The sequence below is a fragment of the Alligator mississippiensis genome, chromosome 5 (genome assembly GCF_030867095.1).
Source record: "Alligator mississippiensis isolate rAllMis1 chromosome 5, rAllMis1, whole genome shotgun sequence".
NCBI lineage: Eukaryota > Metazoa > Chordata > Crocodylia > Alligatoridae > Alligator > Alligator mississippiensis.
In genome coordinates, this window is record NC_081828.1 from 70,442,584 (window position 1) to 70,465,133 (window position 22,550).

Genomic DNA, 22,550 nt, shown 5'->3' on the forward strand with positions numbered 1-22,550 from the left:
GGGAGAGCAGTGGAGATGATATACCTTGGCTTTATCAAGGGTTATGACACCATCTCTCATGACAATATCATTCACAAACTAAGGAAATACAGACTAGATGAAAGTACTGGAAGGTGGGTACATAATTGGTTGAATCATCAAGCTCAAAGGGTAGTCATCAATGGCTCAATATCTCATTGGGAGGAGTTACCAAGTAGGACTCCCTGGGGGTATGCCCTCAGTCTGGTATTTTTCAGCATCTTCATTAATCACTTGAATGATGGGAATTAGTGCAATTTTAGAAAATGTGTGGATGGTACCAAGTTGGGTGGAGTTGCAGACATGCTGGAGGGTAGGGTTAGAATCTAGGATGACCTGAATAGACTGGAAAATGCTCTGCAATCAACCACATGAAATTCAGCAAGAATAAGTGGGAAGTCCTGCATTTGGGACAGAATAATTGCATGCACAGAAGCCCTCTCTTCCACAGTGCTTAGCTGATAGGGACAGACATTCAAAAAGCCTGAGGCAGAATTGATTCAACCTTTGTAGGTTAGTCTAACCTGGTTAGGGTAAATCACTTTGTAACTGTGCAGACATTCCTTCTGGACTGAAAAAATGCTGGCATGTGCCTGCAGTGGCACAGTCTAGAAGCTGGGGGGCAGGGGTGCTACAGCAGCCCTCCCTTCCACAGTGCTTAGCTGATAGGGGTATGGCCAGGCCCTTGCATGATGATGTGATTAGGGTGGAGTCCTGGCCCCTCCTTGATATCAGAGCATTATAAGCTCTCTTATCAGCATTTAGCGTCACTCATTAGTTCAAGCTTTTCTTAAACAGCTTTTTCCAAAGGAAAGAATGCAGGGACATTAGCAGCTGAGCTGTTGATTAGATCTAAAAAGCCCTCAACAGACACTGTCCTATCTGCCTTACACAGCATTAGCTAGCATACCACATGCTGGCTAGGTCCATGCACTGGGTGAGAGGAGGGAGGAATCTCTGCTTAAGCAGCAATAGGTGAGAGGCGGGTGAGGGGGACATGGGGAAGCCAGCAGATGATGCTAAGTCTGTGCTGAGTTCCAGCCAGGGAACGGAGGGGAGGTGACAGCTCTGCTGTGGAGCCGAGAGCTCTGCCTAGCCAAGAGAACATGCCGGGATGCTGGGGGAGTCTGGCTTATCTTAAACCAGCAAAGGGTCTGGGACAGACAATGCATAAACTGGTTTGACCCAAATCAGTTAAGTCTGATACTAAATTCAAACAGGTTTATCACAAACTGGTTTCAGCCATTTTCAAACTGGCTTATATGCACTGAATATCTGTTCTGTTCCAGGTTTAAACCAGTTTCTGATCACTTAAACCAGTTTATGTGCAATGTCTGTCCCTAGCTAAAAGGTGGAGGAGCCAAGGGCAACGTAAACCTTGCACTAGAGGCAGGGGGTGCAGTCTGACCTGGGCAGAGCTGGAGGCAGGAGCTACCTGATGGAAGAGGATGAAACCAGCTCTGGGAACTGCAGACTAGTGAAGGCTGTACTTGTTGAAGGAGCACCCTGTACTGTGTGAAAAAACAGCACTGGAGATTACCCTTCTTGGAGACAGTACTTTCATTTAGTCCAGGAGTAGACAACGTTTTTTGGCCAGACTGCTGAACAAACCACAATGTCTACTTTGGAAGGTACTGGAGTGCCGGCATGCCAGAAAAACAAAATGAGGGTGGAGGGCAGGTACATGGCAGGACGCACTGCATTTTAGTATATTTAATAATCATAAATGTTGCCTTTCATAGATTCATAGATTCATAGATGTTAGGGTCGGAAGGGACCTCAATAGATCATCAAGTCAGACCCCCTGCATAAGCAGGAAAGAGTGCTGGGTCTAGATGACCCCAGCTAGATACTCGTCTAACCTCCTCTTGAAGACCCCCAGGGTAGGGGAGAGCACCACCTCCCTTGGGAGCCCATTCCAGACCTTGGCCACTCGAACTGTGAAGAAGTCCTTTGTTGTTGCGTATTCCTTTTTTTGTTGAGCATGTTGCAATGAGAGAGAGAGAAAAAAGAGACAAATAAAACAAAGAGAGGGGAGAGAGAGAGAGAGAAAGAGAGAGAAAAAGGAGACCAGAGAGAGAACCACACACACACACATGCACACAGAGAACCACGTGAACAAACACAGAGAACCAGAATGTACCCAGAACAGACACATGCACACACACATCCAGAACCAGACACATGTGTGTGTACACAGACACACAGAACCAGGCAGAGGTAGACAAACACACAGAACCAGATGCACGGATGGATGGAGCCAGGCTGCTGGGCCACTGGACAAAGTCTGACCAAACAATGCCCTGGCCCTGCCAGAGCCTCTGCACTTCCCTGGAGAGCCAGCTCCTGGGCTGCAGTGCAGCTGCTGAGGCCCTGGCCCAGAGCCTGCCCATCAGCCCACCCACCCACCCACCCACCATGCCCGGCTAAGCCTGCAAAAGGTGCAGTGCTGCTGGCAAGGGGCAGCACCAGCCTCATCCTGGTGGGGGGGCTGGGCCAGGACTGGGCTTGGAGTGGGTGGGAGTCAGGCAGGCTCAGCTGAAAGTCCTGCTGCAAGCAGCCCGGGCTCTGTGGTTGGCAGCAGATACCAGAGCCTGGGCCACCTGCAGCTGGGAGGCTGCAAACTGCTGCTCTGGGCTCTGGCACCAGCTCCATACCAGTAGGTGCACACACACCTTGGAGCAGGTGGCGGGGATAGGGCCTGAGACAGCACAGCCCTCCTGCTATCTGCTTTGAGGTACACATGCAGTTGCTACCAGCATGGAGCTGATGCCGGAGCTGAGGAGCCTGGCGCAGCTGTTTGCAGCCTGCCTGTTGCTTGCTGCAGCTGCCCAGAGCCCAGGCTGGCTACTAACAGCCGTGCTGGGCTCCGGAGCCCAGTCATCAGCTTTGTGCTGGAAGCGGGGGAGAGGCTGGGGTTGCGCTGCCTCAGGCCCCTCCCCCACTGTCTGCTCTGAGGCGTACGTGCACCCACCGGTATGGAGCTAATGCCAGAGCCCAGAGCAGATGTTTGCAGCCTCGTTGCTGCAACTGGCCCAGGCTCTGGGTATCTGCTGCCAACCATGGAGCATGGTCTGCTTGCAGCAGGGCTTGCAGTCACCCAGCTGCCTACTGGGAGCAGCCCGGGTTTTGTGGCTGGCAGCAGCTGCCTAGAGCCCAGACTGGTGGTGGCATGCCGAGCAAAATGGCCTCACATGCTGTGCTTGGCACATGTGCTGGGGGTTGCTGACCCCTGATTTATTCTATATTTCCTTAGCATATGAATCAGAATGTCATAGGAGATGGTTTCAAAAGCCATGGTAAAGCTAAGCTATATCATATCGACTGCTCGCCCCTTTCCACAGAGCTTGTCCTCTGCTGTCCTCATTCTATAAGAGACCTATGATTTCTTTAGTCTTCCCCTTACTTGTGACATATTTGTAGAATCCCTTTTAATTACTTTGTATGTCCCTAGTCAGTTGCATCTCAAATTGTGCCTTAGCTTTCCTAATGATCTTCCTGTATACCCATGACATATTCTTGCATTGTTCTGTAGTACAATGACCAAATTTCCACTTTTTATAAGATTCATTTTTGAGTTTCAACTCATTAGAGATTGCTATCCAGCCCGGAAGGTTTCTTGTTGTACTTCCCATTCTTCTGTTGTGTCAGGATTAAGGGCTTCTCTGCCCTTAATATTGCATCCTTAAAGTACAACCAAGTGTTCCGGACCCCTTTTCCCTCAGACTTTGCCTCCCAGGGGAACCTGATCACCAGTTCCCTTAGTTTATTGAAGTCTGTTATTGAAGTCCATTTAATCTGAGCAATTTGTATTTCTGGATATTTCAGTATCATTCACCAGCACTACAATTATAGTGTAGATTCCCATTCTACAAAAAAATAAGCATATATGTATAATCAGTGAAATTATTCAATTATTCACATGCTTAAAGTTAAGTATGTGCTTAATGCTTTTCTGGATTGGGTTCTCTGCATGCTAGGGTTGGCAAGCAGATGTAATGCAAAGATACCTCAGCACAGTTTTGGATAAAGTCCACTTGCCATTGGATGTTTATTAGGAGATCAAAGCCCAACTGCTGTCTTTCGTGCTATTCTTGTGAAAGGTCTTATGGACAGTGCGGCTTAGAATGTTTTACTGTGTTTAGTATGGGCAGGTAAGAGAGACATAGTGAGAGGAACTCCGCATTCCCTTCATATAAAGCAGTGCTGCACAATGGCTTCTTCCTGCAGTAGCGCAGAAGTTGTCATAGCAGCATGGCTGGTGGGGGCCATGACTACATAAATATGTTGGCCAAAATTCTTGTTAGCTGGAGCAGCTTCCTGCAGCTCACATGGGGCATTGTAGGCAGTAGTGATCATATCCTCCTTTTCATCTTGTATTCATCTCCTTTGGTTCAACTGTATTCCAATTTTGGTTTGGCTTTCATGATTGGGGAAGAGTTAAGTGAATGAAATCTGATCTTCACCAATTCTCCAATTCAGGAAAGAATGGAGAGGATGTCTCCACAAACACTGTAGCTGATAAAAAATATAGTAACAGAAAATATACAGTACACAAAGGCATGCATTTCAGTCATCTCTGCTGGGACACACAAACCAATAGAGCTGAGTAAACTGAAATGATCATATATGTACACTACTTTATGGATCTGTGGGTCTGCTGTTCCTGAGTAATTTATGTGGAAAATTTGCTGTGCCTTATCCATGGATTTATCACTTTTATACTGTGAATTCTGAAGTGAGAATGGCAAGTCAGATGCCATCACAATAATGTACATTTTCTATTCACAGAAACTTCTGTTTCTTTACTGGGAATAAGCGACTCTTCTCACAAGCTAAATAACTTCATAATTTTTTTTTTTACAAGGCAGAAATTAAATGTGAAATATATTTAAAACCAACTGTTTAAATGTTTTTGATTTAGAACATGCATAACAAATTAATAACAAATATAATTTCATATTACATTTTAGTGTGTAATTCCCCCGTGGAGGGGAAAAAATCCTGCTTTTTTCTGGCCTTAGCAATTATACCCTGCCCTTTGTATTATGCCACCATAATGCTTTATGACAATCTCCCTATTGACATTTTTATACTCTCAGAACACGAAAAGCATTATTATGCTAATAAACCTTTCATCTTAATTTCTCTGAAGATTATTGTTGCAAATGGTGCATTCCCATTGCCTGCTTCTGTGAATGAATTACGCCCTTAAAACAAGTGCCACTTTCCCCCTGTGGCCCCCTAACTTGCCCTGAGGTATATCAGGAGGGAATTGTATAGTAATTTCTCACTTTCCCCATTAGTATGAATTCTCATAAAGGCCAATGCAAACAAAATCGTATATAAAAACTTGTAAAAAATGACATCCAGTGGTCTTGAAATCATGGTGTTTTGTCTGAGACCTGCATTCATTTAGCAATAAACCCAGCAATGAGTGGACTTCCATGGACATATCTGCAAGAAATTGTATTATCGACTCTGATTTTGAATTATGACCCCAGTTCTTTAAAATATTTGGTATATTTGAGGGAACAAACCATTTCTTTTTTTACTGTAGGGGAGGTATGATCCAGTGTTCTGAATAAATTTGAGTTATGAAAGATACAGAAGAATGGTTTATGCAATGCACCTTAGGTCACTGAGGGATGTATACACTGCCAGTTAACCCAGGCTCTTGCCCTTTCTAAGAAAGAAAAATATTGACCAAGGTTTTTGATGGACTTTAAGCCCAACTAATTTACATGCCTAGAAATGGGTTTAAGCCAAGGTTCTGCTTCTACTTGGGCTGGGATCCACCCACTTGACAGTGAGCGTGTGGTTTAAATTGCTAATGCATTGATAGTCCTCTGATGCCCTTTCTGGAATTCCCTCAAAGGACAGACAAGTTTGACTACATTAGGTGCAATTGAAAAGGAAAGAATCTTAGTTTTTCAGCATAAAGAACAATAGGATATGTCCTAGTCATAGATGAGTGCAGAAACATGAGGATACCATAAATCTTATGGGGCTCTGAGTTAATTCACCTGAGTTAACTGTACAGTATAACATAACCTATGAAAGAACAGCTCTTAGGTTTTGTGCACTATACATTCAGCTTCTTATAGAATGTAGCCAAATGGTTTAAAAATAGACACATTTGGTTTCAGCTTTTATAACTTTTATCCAATTACATAAAGGCAATTTAAATTCTACAAACACATTCAGACAGTTAATATATTTGTGGTGAATGCAAATTTCCACTGATGTTTTCAGTTGTTGTCCTAATATTTTACTATATACATCCAATAAAATCTTTAAATGTGTCAGAGGAAGAAATATTGACCTATGAGAGGGGAACTGAATAATATATTACTTCTGTTTGGATGTTACAAATTGAAACTTACATTGGCAGTGCACTGTTTGTACCTGCCACTTTAAGACCATAACGCAGGCTGTGGAGCAGCTGGCAGGTAGGTTCAGGCCCAATTAGATAGTCACCTGCCTGTAGAGGGCCATCTGATTGGAGGTGGGCTGGGCAGTCAGAGTATAAGCCTAGACCCTGGGAGCAGGGCTGGCAGTTACATCTGGGGAGCTGGAGGAGTAACATCACGCAGCCTGAAGATTGCAGTTCCTGTAATGCTTGGAGGTTAGGGTAGGGACTATGGGGATGGAGAAGGTTCTTTTTGGTCCCAGGTAAGACCTGAAACTGCACCCTGCTAGGGTTGGAGGGTGTGGTGGGACTGCCTGTGGTGGGGCAGCCCCCAGAAGATGCCACAGCTGTGTCTCCCCAGTGAAAGGTGAGGATGGGGTGCCAGAAAGCCTCAGCCCTCATTGCCTTGTGGGTCACTCCATAGAGGGGAAAGGCTTAGGGCCAAGGTCCACTGAGAGGAACTTGAGGTCCATAGAGAGTGAAATGCAGTCCCTGCCTGCTCCCCCAGCCAGCTTGGACACTCCAGCCAGGAGCGGGGGAGGTTTGCAGACTCCCCACTCTCTCAGGACCCAGCCAGCTTGGGCAGTCTGCCGCTGGGCACTGTAGCCGGGAGAGAGTTTGCAGCCTGTTCACTCCCAGCCGGAGTGCTTGGCCAGCTGCAAACCCCTGCCACTCCGTGCCAGCTACAAACCGCCCCCACCCCCTCCTTCCCAGCTGGAGTGTCTGGCTGGGGAGTGCCCAAGCTGGCTGGGGACTGAGGGAGCTCTGCAGTCAGCCGGGCACTCTGGCTGGTGGGGAGGGGTTGCAGCCTCCCCAGCTCCCTCAGCCCCCAGCCAGCTTGGGCACTCTCTGGTTAGGAGGGGGTTTTGCAGCTGGCCAGGCACTCTGGCTAGGAGTGGGGAGACTGCAACCCTCCCCTCCCCCGGCTGAAGTGACCAGCCAGCTGTGAACTCTGGATCGCAAGTGCTTACTTCCTGCCCTGCTGCCCTCCCCCAGGCCCTCCAGAGCACAGCGTGTGCGACTAGCACAGCAGGGCACAGTGGGCCAAGCACGAAAGCTGCCGGCTGCTGCAAGTTGTGCACTCCCCTGGCCATACTTCCTCTGTGTGTGCGGGGGCAGCGGACACCCGCCTTGCCCCCACCCTCAACACAGATCTGGGGAGCACGGGTTCCTCCTGCCCCCCAGAAGTGCACACTGCTGCTGGGATCCAGCCCCACCTGATCCCACAGCAGGCAGGCAGTGGGGGTGAGGTGGCTCATGCTCCTGCTGTAGCAGCTGCTGCCATCCATTGGGGTCAGGGGGCTGCAGACTTGGGTCCCTGGCCCCATAGCCCTGGCAGCTGGGGGCCCCCTCCAGCAGGGCTGGGGGGCAGGGGCTGTGGGTGTGGGGCAAGGGGCACAAGCAGGGCTGGGGGGCTGTAGGGGGGGAGTGAGAGACACCAATAGGGTTGGGGGGGGGAGCATTTACTTTTAACCACGGATTTTTGGGATATTTATCAGAGAATTTTTTATTTGTTTATTTTAAATAATGAAAAACCAGGATCCGTGCTGATTTGGATAGGTTTCTTTACAGAGGGCATATCTACATGTCACCCTATGGTGACGTAGTGACATGCTACATTGCTCTACAGCATGCTATGGTGATGTAGTAATAACGTGGGTCTACACGTGATCGGTGGGTACATTGCTGTAGCAGCATGCTCCCCTAGTATAGCATGCTGCGACAGTGACATAGTGGCAAAATCTAAACTTAAGCCGTGTGCATGGTGCAGTAATCACCTGTATTGTGCCATGCTTTAGTACTTCCAGAAGGAAGTACTAAAAAGCACAGCGCTGTAGCAACATTGCAGTACAGCAACATGCAGACTCACCCAGAGAACACTGTATGTGATCTTGTGCATTCAGGAATGTGAACTGAAACATTCAGGTAAGAGCCTAATGGTATTTCAAAAGTACCCACTGAAGTAGATGGGAATGTGTTCATTAATAAAATTTGATACCATTCACAGCCTGAATTCGAATAAACTAGTAGATGAGTTTGTGCCTGATATCAAATGGTACAAGGAGGTGTGCTAATAGGTGCAGTTTGCTTTATCCTACATATGGACATCCTTGTCATGCACCAGCCCTCTTTGGACTGTCCATTACATCTCTTATATGCTGTTATGGAAGGAAATGTGGAGTGAAGGCTTTGTGATTCAAAGTGGGTTTCAGCCTCTCTGAGGTCTGTATGCCTATGCAGAGTATAGTCTTAGTGTCACTGCTGCATTCTTTACTTAGAGCACCTGTGGTTTTGTGAAGGGGTTGGGGGTTTGAGCTTTCATGTTAAGCTGAGAAAATGACACATTAACTAGACAGAAAATTCTGCAAGCTGAAGCCAGTGGAGACTCTGCTGTGCTTTACCCACCATTCTTCAAAAGATGTTTGATCCTTAGATAAAACATTTGTTAATACTTTAAAGATTTCAACTTAAGATCTATAAAGATTCTCTCTTTTTCTGAGGTAGAAATCTAGTGATATGTGATAATTTTACTTAAATATTAAATTCCCTTCAAAATCTGGAGCTGACTATTCACCTCTAGGCACTCTGGAACAGTATCTAAAACTGAGAAATTGGAAAAGAGACAGCAGTGGATAAGGAAAATAATAGTGTAGGGAGGGAAAGAGGGAATGGGCATGTGAGCTAGATTTTGTTTCAGAGACTGGCTTTAACAGGGTCCTTTCCACTCTTCCTGTGATATAAAAAAGATCATTTTTAATTTAATCAACTAACATATAATAGTAGATGTTCTGGTTGTGCAGGGCATAGCAGTGATTATTTCAGTAGACAAAACAGCTTTTCACATACAAAAGCATCTTTTATTGGATAACTTAAAAGTAAAATACACAAAGCTTTGGGGATTCTTTTTTTCTCTCTATTTATCAGGTCTTGGGAAATATAGCAAAGCAGAACAAACAGATTGAGTGGCAGGGTGTTAATTGAGACCTGATAATTAAATGAAAGTATAGTCATAGTACAGCCATCTTCCCACCTTTTTTGTGTGAGAATCATGGTGGGTACCACCCATGAGCTCTCTGTCCTGCCACGTTAACTCCAGGGACAATAATTCAGAGATTGCAATACCACTGGTTTGTGGCAGAGAGCAAAGCAATTGTATTAGCATGTGGGGAGTCTGACACCTGCCTGCAATAAAACTATATTTTTAATTATTTTTCCCCTCTACTTTTCTTCTTGCTATTTGCACTGTTGAACAGGTAAGTAGTGGATGGTAGGTTCTTCTCTCCATTTAAGAGGGGAGGTCTGCCATGCTCCAGTGGATCCCATTCACGCTGCAATTGCAAGGAAGTGGTAGCAGTGCTTTATATCAGTATAAACTTGATGCTGAGAATTTTACTAGATTAAATGAGAAGAGATGCTTGCAAATTGAATTCAGAGATGTAAGAGATCAAAGCAAAAGAGTATAAAATTAGGTAAAGGATACGGATTGGAGTTTCACTTTTTAGCAGTTCTCTGAATTGCTATGGTAAGAAGCTTTTTCAATCAATCAGAATTAGAAATAAAACAAAGGGCACATATGCAAGACCAAAAAAAAAAATCACTCTCCCTATTACTAGCCACAGCAAAATAGATTCTTTAAAATTTAAATACTGTTTTATAGCATTAATATCGTTAAGATATTTTTTATTTAAATGGGATCTCTTTGTGTTCAAACATCTGTTAGTCCTGATTGGTGATAAAATTCCCTTTTATACATCTAAAATATTCAAATCAGAAACAGAGTAGAATCTCTGAAAGACAATGTAGTTGTGATTCATTAAATAGGTAGTGTTACGGTGTAAATTCAAAGAGAGGTGACTGTTAAAAATTTCAAAGGACTGTGCGTTCTATGCAAAGGATTTAAAGGGAGGGATGGACATCATTTGATGCTTATGTAATCTCTTTCCGTGTTTGTGCACAAGGAGTAGCATGGAAAATTAAACCCAAAAGACTGTGAGGTGTATATTATGGGGATTGCTGGAAGAGACATTTGGGTTGAAAAGACGGAAGGAGAACAAAGATGGAGGTACAGGTAGAATGATTCAGTGTCTTGATGTAAAAAGAAAAGAAAGTTGAAATAGTGTGTAAAGGGATTTGAACCGGGAATGATTGTCTAGCAGGTTCTGATACAGTGCAGAAGGGAGAATTTCAGCAGCCATGCTTTGAATAGCTCGGATGCCTAGCTGGATGCAAGATGAAATGGAAGGAGGCTAGGTGGGAGGGTATTTGCAGTCAAGATCATATTCAAAAATATGAAGAAGGATGAAATTCACCCATGTGCAAACAGCTGACACTACTTAGAGTCATGCCTGTCCTCTGTTTTCTGGGTTTAGGCTATAAATAGTCTTAGCTTATAAATAGCCTTTGCACAGCTGTGAATTTCACACCAGGAGCAATCAGGATACATTTCAGAGATGGTATAAAGCTACACTGGGATTTAGTGAGAAGGGTTGAAATGACAATGATAGCCTGGGTTTGGGAGAAGACCATTGAGATATACATTATAATGGAGAATATAGAGGATGGTAGGAGATTGGTAGAGAGGCTTATTGTGGGTAGGGGACTAGTAGGAAGGAGAAGCTCTGCCTTTACAGTACTGAGTCAAAGAGGGTAGTGGGACATTTAGGTGCAGACAACAGAAATGCAAATTTGGATCTGGATAAAGATAGATCTAAAGCAACGACTTTCAAAATCTTTTTTCAGAGCTCAACGTTGTTTGTGTTGTGGAAGGAAAAAATGTCAAAATGGATGTAATATTTTAAAATGCTAATCAAAACAGTATGAAAGTGCCCAGCACTTTTTCCTCTCAACTATTTCACATTGAATGCTCTTTTAATTAATTTTACAACGAAAAGTCAGATTGGAAACAGGCTCCATAGGGAGACAGAGTTTAGCAATCTGGAGATGAGCACCAAAAAAGGAAAATTTTGAATAAGAAGGAAACATTGTTCCCATATGAAATTATATCAGTGTTAGCAGATGAATCATTGTCTTCACAACATTTGAGAGTTGTCTTCACAAATAAGAGTTACACCCTTCTTTTGGAACTTGGAAAAAGCAAGCCAGGTTTTGAGTTTTATCATAACTGCTTGCTTACATTCAGATCTTGCTTCTATTGAAATAGATGTGGAATTTATTGAGACAGAAGGAAACCTTCAGGACTAAATTCTAACTATAAGTATGTAGGTAGCTCCGCCATTTTAAAGCTAACTACGTGCACATATACATTGTTAGGATTTGGGTTTTTACTTTTCAGGTGCTAAGACTCTGACAGGACCCAAAAGGTACACTGCAAATTTTAGAAAATATTTAGTAGGAGCACTTTTCTTGATTTATATTTCCAGTCTACAGTCAATCTATAGCATACCAATAATGATTTTAGTGGAATTTTATCAGGCATGAGTTCTGTTCAATGTATTTTTATGTATTTATACTCTCTGTATTTAAAACTCTTCTCCACTTCCTAGTATTCTGTCCAATGCAGATAGATTTGATGTTGAAATAGCTATAGAAATACTGGCTAAATTATTAGGGTTTTTGATTATGTCACTTATTCAATGTGTATGTATAATCTGAACTCTAGCCCAGTAAAATCAACTTGAATCTAACTTAAGCTCATGCAGGCTCAAGCTATCAGCTCTAAATAGTGACATATTTTTCTCCCTAGTTTTGCAAATCCAATAACTCAGCTGAAGGGGTAGCGGGGGTAGGACCTTTAAAAATACAACTATAGGTTGCCTGTACCTGTGTGGGGAGGTGGCTCTGACGTGCTGTAATTTCAATACATTAGAGCAGGCTCGATTAATCAAGTCTGCTGGACCGTGCTAATTGGCACACTCCAGTCAGCCTCTGTCTCATGTATCAGCATTCCCACATTTGGAAATAGTGGTGGGGGTACATTAACTAAAGCTTGTTTAACAGAGCTGCTCTAATTAGAGCACCTCCTCCCACCTCTGGAGCACATGTAAAAATGCTCATAGGTTTTTGCAAATATCTCGTTGGTTTAATAAAAGGTATAATCTCTGCCACAAATTTTGATTCCTTTTGCCTCTAAACTAATATGGTTACAACCTGGATACGTTACTCATAGACTTTTGCATGTTTGGCATTTGAGAGGAGTGAATAAAACTGCTCAGAAGGTTTCTGCTGACATGAAATTTGTGTTAACACGTTAATCTTTTCCCCTTTATTTTTCAATAAGCTGAAATAGTTACATTTTCAACTAAAATAAATAAGATCTTTTTAAGATCAGATTTGTAAGAGAGATCAGCTCCCACTAATAAACATGTATAAGTGAGATGCTATGAAAATCTATACATATGTGACAATTGTCAGAAGTTAAGTACCAAGCTATCTTAAAAATCTAGTCTGGTTGGCAGGGTCAGGTACAGACATTACGTTTTTACTGGTATAATTGATTGGAAACTGGTCTATACCCATAACAGACCAGAGGTTCAGCACACAAAACTGGTCTATACCCGTAACAGAGTAAAAGCTCAGCACACATAGACTATTTTAAAAATGGAGGAACCCAGTATAAGATTTGCATCCCCCACCAGAGGGAAAATGTGTTCTGTTTGCTACCAATCAAAACTATGCCAATTACAGAAAACCGTGAATTTAAACCAATTCTGCCTCAGGCTTTTTGAATATTGGTACCTAGCCCAGGTGATGAGCACTTTCAAATCTTTCCTTAATGTGTAGATCAACTTATTTATCATGCTGAAAACGTTACAAAATCTTAACTGTTTTTCATGAAACAACATTTTTTTTCTTTATCTTGAATAACATCTTTTTACATTGTGATGGGGCTGTATTAATTAACCTGGCATAACGTCTACCAATATCTGCCTGCCACCTTATTGCAGATGTTTGAATAAACATGAGGTAAATCTAAGTTGCACTACTAAAGACACAGAAAGACTGCAGACATCAAATATATATAAAGGGAGAGCCCTGTATATGTTGTATTTTTTTTGAGCTGTGATGGATTCTCTTTTGATAATTTGCAGTAGAAAACTATTAATTTTCTTGTGCTCTTTCTAGTATTATCATTATAAAGCTTTTAGCTAGGCAAAAATGTTGTTTCCTATGCTTTCATTTTGTTCCTTAACACGTGATACAAATGACTATATGGAATTATTACCCATTTTTGACCTTTTCTTCATTCAACTGTGGTACGATTATTGGTATCAGATTATTAGACTCTAGTAAAGGTTCTAATACATTTTGCTCTCTGTATCTGCTGTATCATATTTTGTTTGTGATATTTCCATTAAGGAACATATTATATCTTGGATGACATGCATTAAGCATAGTCTGTTTTTTCCATGGAAACAGATGATTCTTTGCATATATTTTCATTAATATACAGGTTTTTTTCAATTTGTCATTTTCTGGTGTACTTAAAAATCTACTTTTTGGACTGCATCCTGTCTGAGTCCTAAACTTTTGTTGATGTGAGTGGGAGTTGAGATTATTAAGTCTATCTCTCTTTCTCTTATTAAGAAGTACAATGAATGATTTCCTTATTTTTGAGCTCTCTGTCAATGTATAAAAATGAATATAATCCATTTTTTTGTAATACTTATGTAACTTTACTGAAGCACAAAAAATAGATATTTCAAAGTACAATGAAACATTTTCCACTAATGTCTGTTATATGCAATATTATTAGAAGCCAAGTTCAATTTATCTGAATATTTATTATAGTAATACTTTTGAGAAATGGTTAGCAGAAGGGATGCAGTTCCTTTTGAATGATGACTTCAGCTCTGATGCTCTAAATGAGCTGTGGCCATGTGAGCTAGACTCATTGAAGTCATTTGCTATTCTTCACATACAAGTAAGGGTTTGCAAATGGGAGTCAAAGTCTGACCCTCTGGCTCATTTGTTTTTTTGGGTGCCTCTGCTTCCTACAGGTTTTATTCTGTTAACAAGCAAAACCACTGATGGTCACAAAATATTACAGTAGAACAGAATTATTTCTGCACAGAACTTGCATTGTGTTGTAAGATTAAATTATAGCAGCCCACTATTCACTAAAGAAGGAATTAAAACATGTTATTTGTTTTAGATTAATAAATGCACTTAGGGCTTTGCTAGTTTTATGGTTGAAACACAGGATTCTTCCCTAAACCAACCTGTGTGTAGTGCTGTACTAGTAGAGTGGCCTGTTCTACACTCCTGCATACACAGAAGAAGTTCTATTGAATTTTGAGAAATTTCTCATGCAAGAATTGCAAGACTGGTTCCAGCATAAGCATGCATAGCTTTATTGTACTGGTGTCATTTAGATAAATCAGTTGAATTCATGACAGTCATTAAAAATAAATCATAAAACCATGTCTTTGTAAGAGAACAAGGACTGTTGATATTCAGACCATTTCTCAATCTTTCTGTTGGTTCTTCTTCCTTACCTCCTGCTGCCTTCCTTGAAGATAATCTTCATGTTGACCTCCCATGATTTCTAATGCAGACATTTCTAGCAATTCCTATTTTATCTCTGGCAAAGATAAATGCTCAGCACTTTTCAGAATGAGGCCCTAAATATATATTTGTTAGAACTTCCAGTAGATATTATTTAAAAAGTGACTGTCCTGAAAAAGAAAACAAACATAATTGGCTCTTTAATTTTGTAAAATTGCATGCCCAAATGCTGCTGTCCATTACACCTACATGAATCACAAGGAGTTAAATTTAGTGTTCATGCAGTGGTGCAAATCCAGAGAAAGTGGAAGCAGAATCTGGAACCATTCTTATTTAATACGTGTTACTTTATAAAAAGCCTTAAGCTCCTGGAAACAAATTTAAAACAGTGTTCAGACAAGTAAGCCTAACTGAATTAATTGAAGAACTTGTCATTTATGGGACTTCCTGACCTTATAAGAAAACTATAGAAGGTCATAAACTTTAAAATTCTTTGGGAGTTAATAGATTTTTCAGATTTAAAAGCAAGTAAAACCTCTCAGGTGTTTTCAGGTGCATTAATGGATTAGTCTGAAATATTTTGTCATGTTAGCTCTATGGGGGAAGGATAATGTTGTGAAGGAAGGTTTATACAAACCCAAAATTGGCATTTGTATCAAGGAAAGAATTTGATACAATTTCTAGACTGCTCAAACATCTTTTCATAAATAAATGGATGATTTGAGTTTGTTTTGGTTTTTAATTTTTAATCAATTTTGTATACTTTTATCAAAGAGGTTCTTTGTTCCCCCTACATAATCTTTGTATTGCAGCCTTAGTGATGAGGTGAATAGTGGGGCAAACGACGAGAAAGTAATTGACCTGCATGGCGAAAGAGGAAGAATTTAGAACCCCCATAAACTTCTGGATTGGATCTGTCCTCCCCTTTCTACCCTGTGAGAATGGCATTGACTTCTCCCTCCTGTTTCCTCTGCTGCTCTTCCAGGAGAAACCAAGAGTGTAGAGACATTCAGATTTTTTCTCCCAGAATAAAAAGGGCCACCAGGAGAAAAACAACCTAGGGACAACTGGTGTTAAATCACTTCCAGGAAAGTTTCTCCTGGGAGAATGAAAGTCTGTAAATGTTATAACTTCTCTTAGAAGAGAACATAGTCCTCCAGCATCCCTCTCATCCTATCCCCAGGAGACACTGTATTGCTTGCTGAACTCTGTTGCTCCTGCAGGCTGCAGAACATACCCCCTTTGCAGTTCCCACATTCTGCTGCAGGGAAACACTGATTGACCATGGGCAGTCTGGGTCAACTAATCAATGCTGTTCCATACATTGCTGCTATCTGTCACCAGGCAGATTAAGAGAGCCTGCAGAGTATGCTGAGATGTGTGCATGGGGGCCTCTGCCCCCCCACCCCAGTTGCACAGTGTCAGTACTGCAAGCTTTCTGCTCATTAGGACCTCCACATGTGAATGTCTGTACTTGTGGCTCTGGGTACATTTTTCTACCAGTAGAACAAACTTGGGAGAATCCACCCAATTATTTGAATGTTTGTATGCAGGTTTTATCACACAGTTTATGGTACTGACAGCACATTTCCCTTTTCTCTTAAACAGATCATTTTGTTTTTGTAAAGTTAGAACACTCTTTAAAACAAGTATTTAAAAATGCATTTTCTTGAGAGAGAGATTGTTATTCATTGTACAAGTGGTTGTGCTCACTGAAGAAATGCTGTTGCTGACTTTTGACCAGATATTTCCTAGCTTTACAACCTACCATTTGCAGTGCATTTCAATTAAAGACTTCTATTAAGTATTTTAAAAAATCATAAAAATAAATGTTACAAAAGCTGACTTTAAGACTCTATATAAACACATTTTGGTGCCTTATGAACACAGTTGTTTTCCCTTTTAACACTGGAGTCTTGCTGTTGTTTGACAGAAATGCCCCAGAATTGATCTGATTAATAGAACAAGTGACAAAAACATAAGCATATTATTGTTGTTCTCCAAGCTTTGCAGGTATTAAGTGACTGTTGGTATATCTTAAAATTCAGTAAAGATGCATGGAAACTGGTAGTGGCTAACATTAGGAAAATAATGTATTTTTAAAATAAGCACTTGATTGTATTAATCACAACAATATGGAAGTTTTCTCTCTCCCTTATCTCAGGTAAATTCTCTTCCAGTATGGAGAGAAGGGCTTAGATATTGAAACAGTTATGGGGCCTTGCTGATTTACACCAATGAGGATTTATATTAAGGTTTGGTGTGGGAACTGAATTTGACCTGAAAATTAAAGACACTTGAATTCACCATTCTGTTTCTGTAGATATATTTCCACAATAGATATTATAATCTGTGCAAAAAGAATTGCATTTATGAAACCTATTTGGAGGCTTCACTAGTATCAGCTTTACATGAAAAGAACTTAGATAATGATGGCCATCAGGCTAAAACTCCAACATAACTAGCTTGATTATGAGTAGTACAATGAATTATCAAATAGTTTGTGTCTTAGCTGTTGTATTTTTAAAATAATTAGAAGGCAGGACAATCATTTTGACTTTTTTTTCTTTAAAAATAACTTGTAGAAAAAATAACTTGTAGTTATTTAGACACAGCCTGATGTTGAAAGTTGTGGGTTGCCATGTGCTCGAGGACAAGAATATCCCATTTTAGCTTTAATTATATCCGGATTTTGGAACCTTGCAAACTTGTGCCCAAAATTTATCAGCTACAGTGCCTAGTTCTATTTCCATAAAGTTAGTGCTTTCCAAGCTTGTTGCCTTATAAAAGGCAGGATATTGAACAAAATGTATTGCTTCTGTGTGACTGCCTCAACTTTAATTCAGTAAAAGTCCTGTCACATTAGTATCTCTCGGTATTCTTGTCATTAAATGATGGCAGTAAGGAAGAAGAATAGGAAAAGAATATTGAGGGCAGCTACATTCTGAAGATTTCCCAGGAGAAGACAAACAAGACACTACGCAGGCTGCCAGCAGGTGAAAGCAGAAGACTGCCTTTGTTTTAAGCACATTGGGCATGATTTAATTCTGCCATCATCAGCCAGATAGAAAACATGCTGACAGACTCTGAACTACCACCAGCAGGACGAAAAGGCTTGGGGGTCAGAATGTGATTAGCTGGCACCACAAGGGCACCTTTGATAAACCACCATGTAATTGGGTTAGAAATTGCATTAATTTGTTTAAAATATTACAGTTTGTCTTTTGTTCATAGTATTTCAAATAAATTTTAGATCAGCTTTTTGATTTCCTTTTTTTTTTTTTTTTTTTTTTCCACTACTGTATCTAGGGGTCAGTGGGTGCATCTACATGTGCCCCTGACTAAACATTTGGTACTTTAGCAAGTATTAAATGAGTGCACAGTACCTGCTGGTACTGTGCAGCCGCAGCAGTGCATGGTTATTTTTAGACGCTATGTCGCTGAAGCATCGGTGACATAGCATGAACAGCACAATTTACGCCGGCAGATGCTATGTCACCATTGCAATGAGCTACATCCCCATACCTTATTGCTATGGCAACATAGCATCTCACGTAGATGCACCCAGTGTATATTTTTAGGAATACCCAGGCAATCAAATACTTGGGGATAACTATAGGCAGAATTTGTCTTTTGGCATATAAAATAAAATGTTTTTGGATCATGAAAGCTATTAAAGTGGTAGTATGTTGATTGAATATCTGGCAATGAGAGAAGGGGCTATATTTCCCAATATATAGCAGTACACATAGTCATTAGTGTTTTTTGTGGGGTATGTTTTTAAAGATATATCAGTTACCTATTTCATATTCTTGTAACTTTTTTCCCAGCTGCTCTATTACCATGCTCATTTAGCTTTTCTCACAGTCAGACAAAGCTCTAGGGAACATCTACAGTTGCACAACAATGCAGCAGTCTCCCTGGCTTCTCTTAGAATGAAGCTGAATTCTAGTCTGTTTTCAAGGCTCACTTATCTGGCTAAGCAGTGGGGTCAAACTGTTCTGCATGTTTACTAAAACCACAAGTATAGGTACTATAGAAATTTAAATGGTGCATCTATTTGGTTCCACAGGAATCCCTGAAAGTGCACTTTGACCCTCAGACACAGTACTGAAAACTAACAATCTTATAAAACCATTTTTATGGCACAAGGAAACAAGAGATTATCAACATTTAATACCTTACATTTGTAGAGATCCTATTCAGGGCTGTATCTCAACAGCTACCAGACAGCAGCATTCTGTGTTTCAGCCTTTATTCTTGGATTTGTAGTCTTTTTTTCCTGTTTTTATCCCACCTGTCTTGGCAGGACCAGGTAAATGCAGGTTAAAAATTTGGCTACTATTAGTAACATGTTTAAAACAAGCTACACGTTATCCTTATTCATAGTTTATGTTGAGAAGTGAAATTCTGCGAATCACTGGGCACATCTACACATGACACTAATAAAATGTAATAAACTCTGGTGCGAATTGCTCCAGGATGCACTGTTTGCATGTGCACCTGGGGCAACAGCAAGTTGAGCTGGGATGGAGCAGCCCCAGCTGACAGGGGCCCCTAGGGGTCAGCCTGCCAGTCTGGGGCTGCTCCAACCTGGCTCAACATTCTGTGGAGGGGCTGGCTGAGGCACGAGGGTGCTACAGTGCAGGGCTAGCCAGCAGGCAGTCCCACACTGTAGCACCCTCATGCCCCATTCAGCTGTGGTCACCGTCTACATGTGCATTGCAGCAGAGGAAATAACTCTGCTGTAGGACAGTATTTTTGTTGGGCAGTGCTATCCTATGGAGGAGTTATCTTACTCCAGCCTAATACCTCTGCATGTGTAGATGCTGCCACTTTACTGCAGGACTAATTAGTCAGTTCCACAGTAAACATTGTGTAGATGTGCCCACTATGTTTTTGGTTTGGTTTGGTTTCCTCTTTTTCTGAGAAGCCTGGTGTTCCAGGATACAAGAGTCACCCTTACTGGCTGATTTTTAATTCCTCCAAAGTTTCAAATGCAGTAATTAAAGTCTCACTGGGGTGTCTACACATGCATTAGATCTGGGAGCAGTTTAGTCATGAGTAAAAACTCCTGGCGCATCTAGACGAGTGTGCACTTGCCTGTTGTGGTGTCTCAAAGCAGTTTGAGACACCGCAAGAGGCACACTGGGAACAAAAAATTGTTCAGCACAGGCTCTAAATTTGATACCTGGAAATCCAGGTATCAAAAAACCCTGGAGGGAAAAAAAGCGGGGCAACACACACTCCTGTAGCATGCCCTGAGGCAACCAGAGGTGGAGTCCTCCAAAGAGATGCTCTGGCATCTGGCCAGAGTGTCTCTATGGCTGCCTCTTTCCCCTGCTGCTCCAGCATGCTGCCCGAGTATGCTAGGGCAAGTAGGAGTGCGGCAAGGCTGCAGCAGTGACCCAGACCAAGGTGCTTTCCTAGGTAAGTAGTCACTGAAGGGGTCATGCTTAGGAAGTGTGGATATCCCTCCAACCCTCAATACGCTACACAGCCCCCTCACCCCCCTCACTCCCCTGCAGCAGCATGGCCTTTGGGTGTTCAGGGTCCATTGCTGGCAGAGCCCCGCCCACAGTGCAACAGAGCCCCCCAGTGATTCAGAAAAGATTCGAAGGAGATTTGGCAATTCGGAGATTCAGGCAGTCCCTGCACACCGCTGTAGGGAGCTGGACCTAGGCTCTGTGCTGGTAAGTAGGTGGCAGGCAGTGGGGCTGGAGGAGAGAGGAGGGGATCATGGGGGGGACCCCTGCTTGGCCCCATCTCCTGTCTGCTTCCCTAGCCCCCTGAGCACCCCCCTGGCCCCTGCCCACTCTCCCAGCCCCATCAATGGCTTCCCTACCTGGCCTCAGCATCCCAGCTCTTTAAAAAATAAATAAATAAAAGCCCTGCTTTCACCAGCTCCTGCTAGGCGGGGGGTAAGGGGTGATCCCCAGTGTCCCCTGCTTCCCCCCACTACTCTGTGCTTCATGGTGGGCTCTGCCAGAAGCCCCCATCCCCTGCCTGCTCTCCCAGCCCCATTAATGACTGTTCCTCCTGGTCCCAGCATCCTGGCAGTTAAGAAAAAAAAAAAAAAAAAAAAAGGCCCGCATTCACCTGCTGCTGCAGCAGCTCTCAGGGCCTCTGGGGGCTCATGGCAGAGCCCTCCATGCAGCATGGGGCAGTGTGGGGCTGCAGGGATACCTGCTCCATCTGGCAGGAGCTGATGAGTGCAGGTCTTTTTATTTATTTTATTTTTTTTTAAAGAGCTGGGATGTTGGGGCTGGGCAGGGCTGCCATTGAGAAGGCTGGGAGAGCAGGCGGGGGATGGGGCCTGTTTGATTTGGAGAGTTGGCCGATTTGGCAGTAGCTGAATCTCTGAATCGGATTTGGCTGAATCGATTCAAGACAGTGAATTGGCTGCATCCGAAGTGAATACTAACCACTTTACAGTGGCCTACTTCCTGGTAGCTGCCCCACCAATGGATCAGAGCAGGGGACTGGGACCTACCGCACCCCTGCACATCTTTCCTAGCCCCGTGCCTCAATCATTCAACTGGGGAACAGGGCGGGGACCTGCTCCTAACTGGGACAGTTCCCAGCCCCTGCTCCACCATCACAGGACAGGGGCTGGAGATTTGTGATTGTGAAGCTGGGTGGGGAACAGGTTCCCCAGCCCACAACAGCAAGGAGCTTCCCAGCCCCCACCAGCAGGGCCAGTTCCACAGCTGTGGGCCGGCACTAGTTGATAAGGATCTCCCAGCCCCAACTCCCTGATCATGGTCTTGGAATCGGGAGTGGGAAGGGGGCTTGGAGCTCCCTGCTGCTGGGGCAGGGGGACATAGTCCCTGCCTGGGCTCCAGGGGCACAGCCCACCCCAGCAATGGCAGCTCCCAGGAGCAGGGAGCAATATTTCAGCCCCTGGTAGCTGGCTGACTGGGAGCAGATTTGCTCCCAGTCAGGAGTCCACATGAGCAGTAAGTAATTGCAAGTAAATGTGTTACTTGCATTTGCAGGTAGCAAATGTCATGCACATGTAGACACACACTCTTACTGTGCAGTAAATTATGCTACTGTACAGTACAGTATCTTGTACACACCCATTTAGACCCTCACTTCCATACTTAAAGTCAGGTGCTGCAAGAGTTATTAATGATTTGGTATGCTAAGGTTTATTGAAATAAACCTTAGCGCCCCCTGGGATAGCAAGGAATAACGGCCACAAGTTGTTGGAGAGTAGGTTTAGATTAGACATCAGTAGGAACTACTTCACAGTTAGGGCGGCTAGGATCTGGAACCAACTTCCAAGGGAAGTGGTACTGGCTTCTACCCTGGGGGTCTTTAAGAAGCAACTTGATGCTTACCTGGCTGGGGTCATTTGAGCCCAGTTTTCTTCCTGCCCAGGCAGGAGGTCGGACCTGAAGATCTACAAGGTCCCTTCCAACCCTACTTCTATGATTCTATGAAATGAGTAACTATTCTCTTAAAGCGAAGCCTTTTTCAGATGTCGCAAGTTACTTATAAAAGGAGGAAGCCCCCTTCTCTTTTCCCCACCTGCAAATCACCAAGCACCCTCTATCATACTGGCCATAGTGAAGATATTAATCTTGAGATCTAAATCTAAAGTTAAATAGCTTTTGAGTGCAGCTATTTAAAATTGCTGTCCTCAACT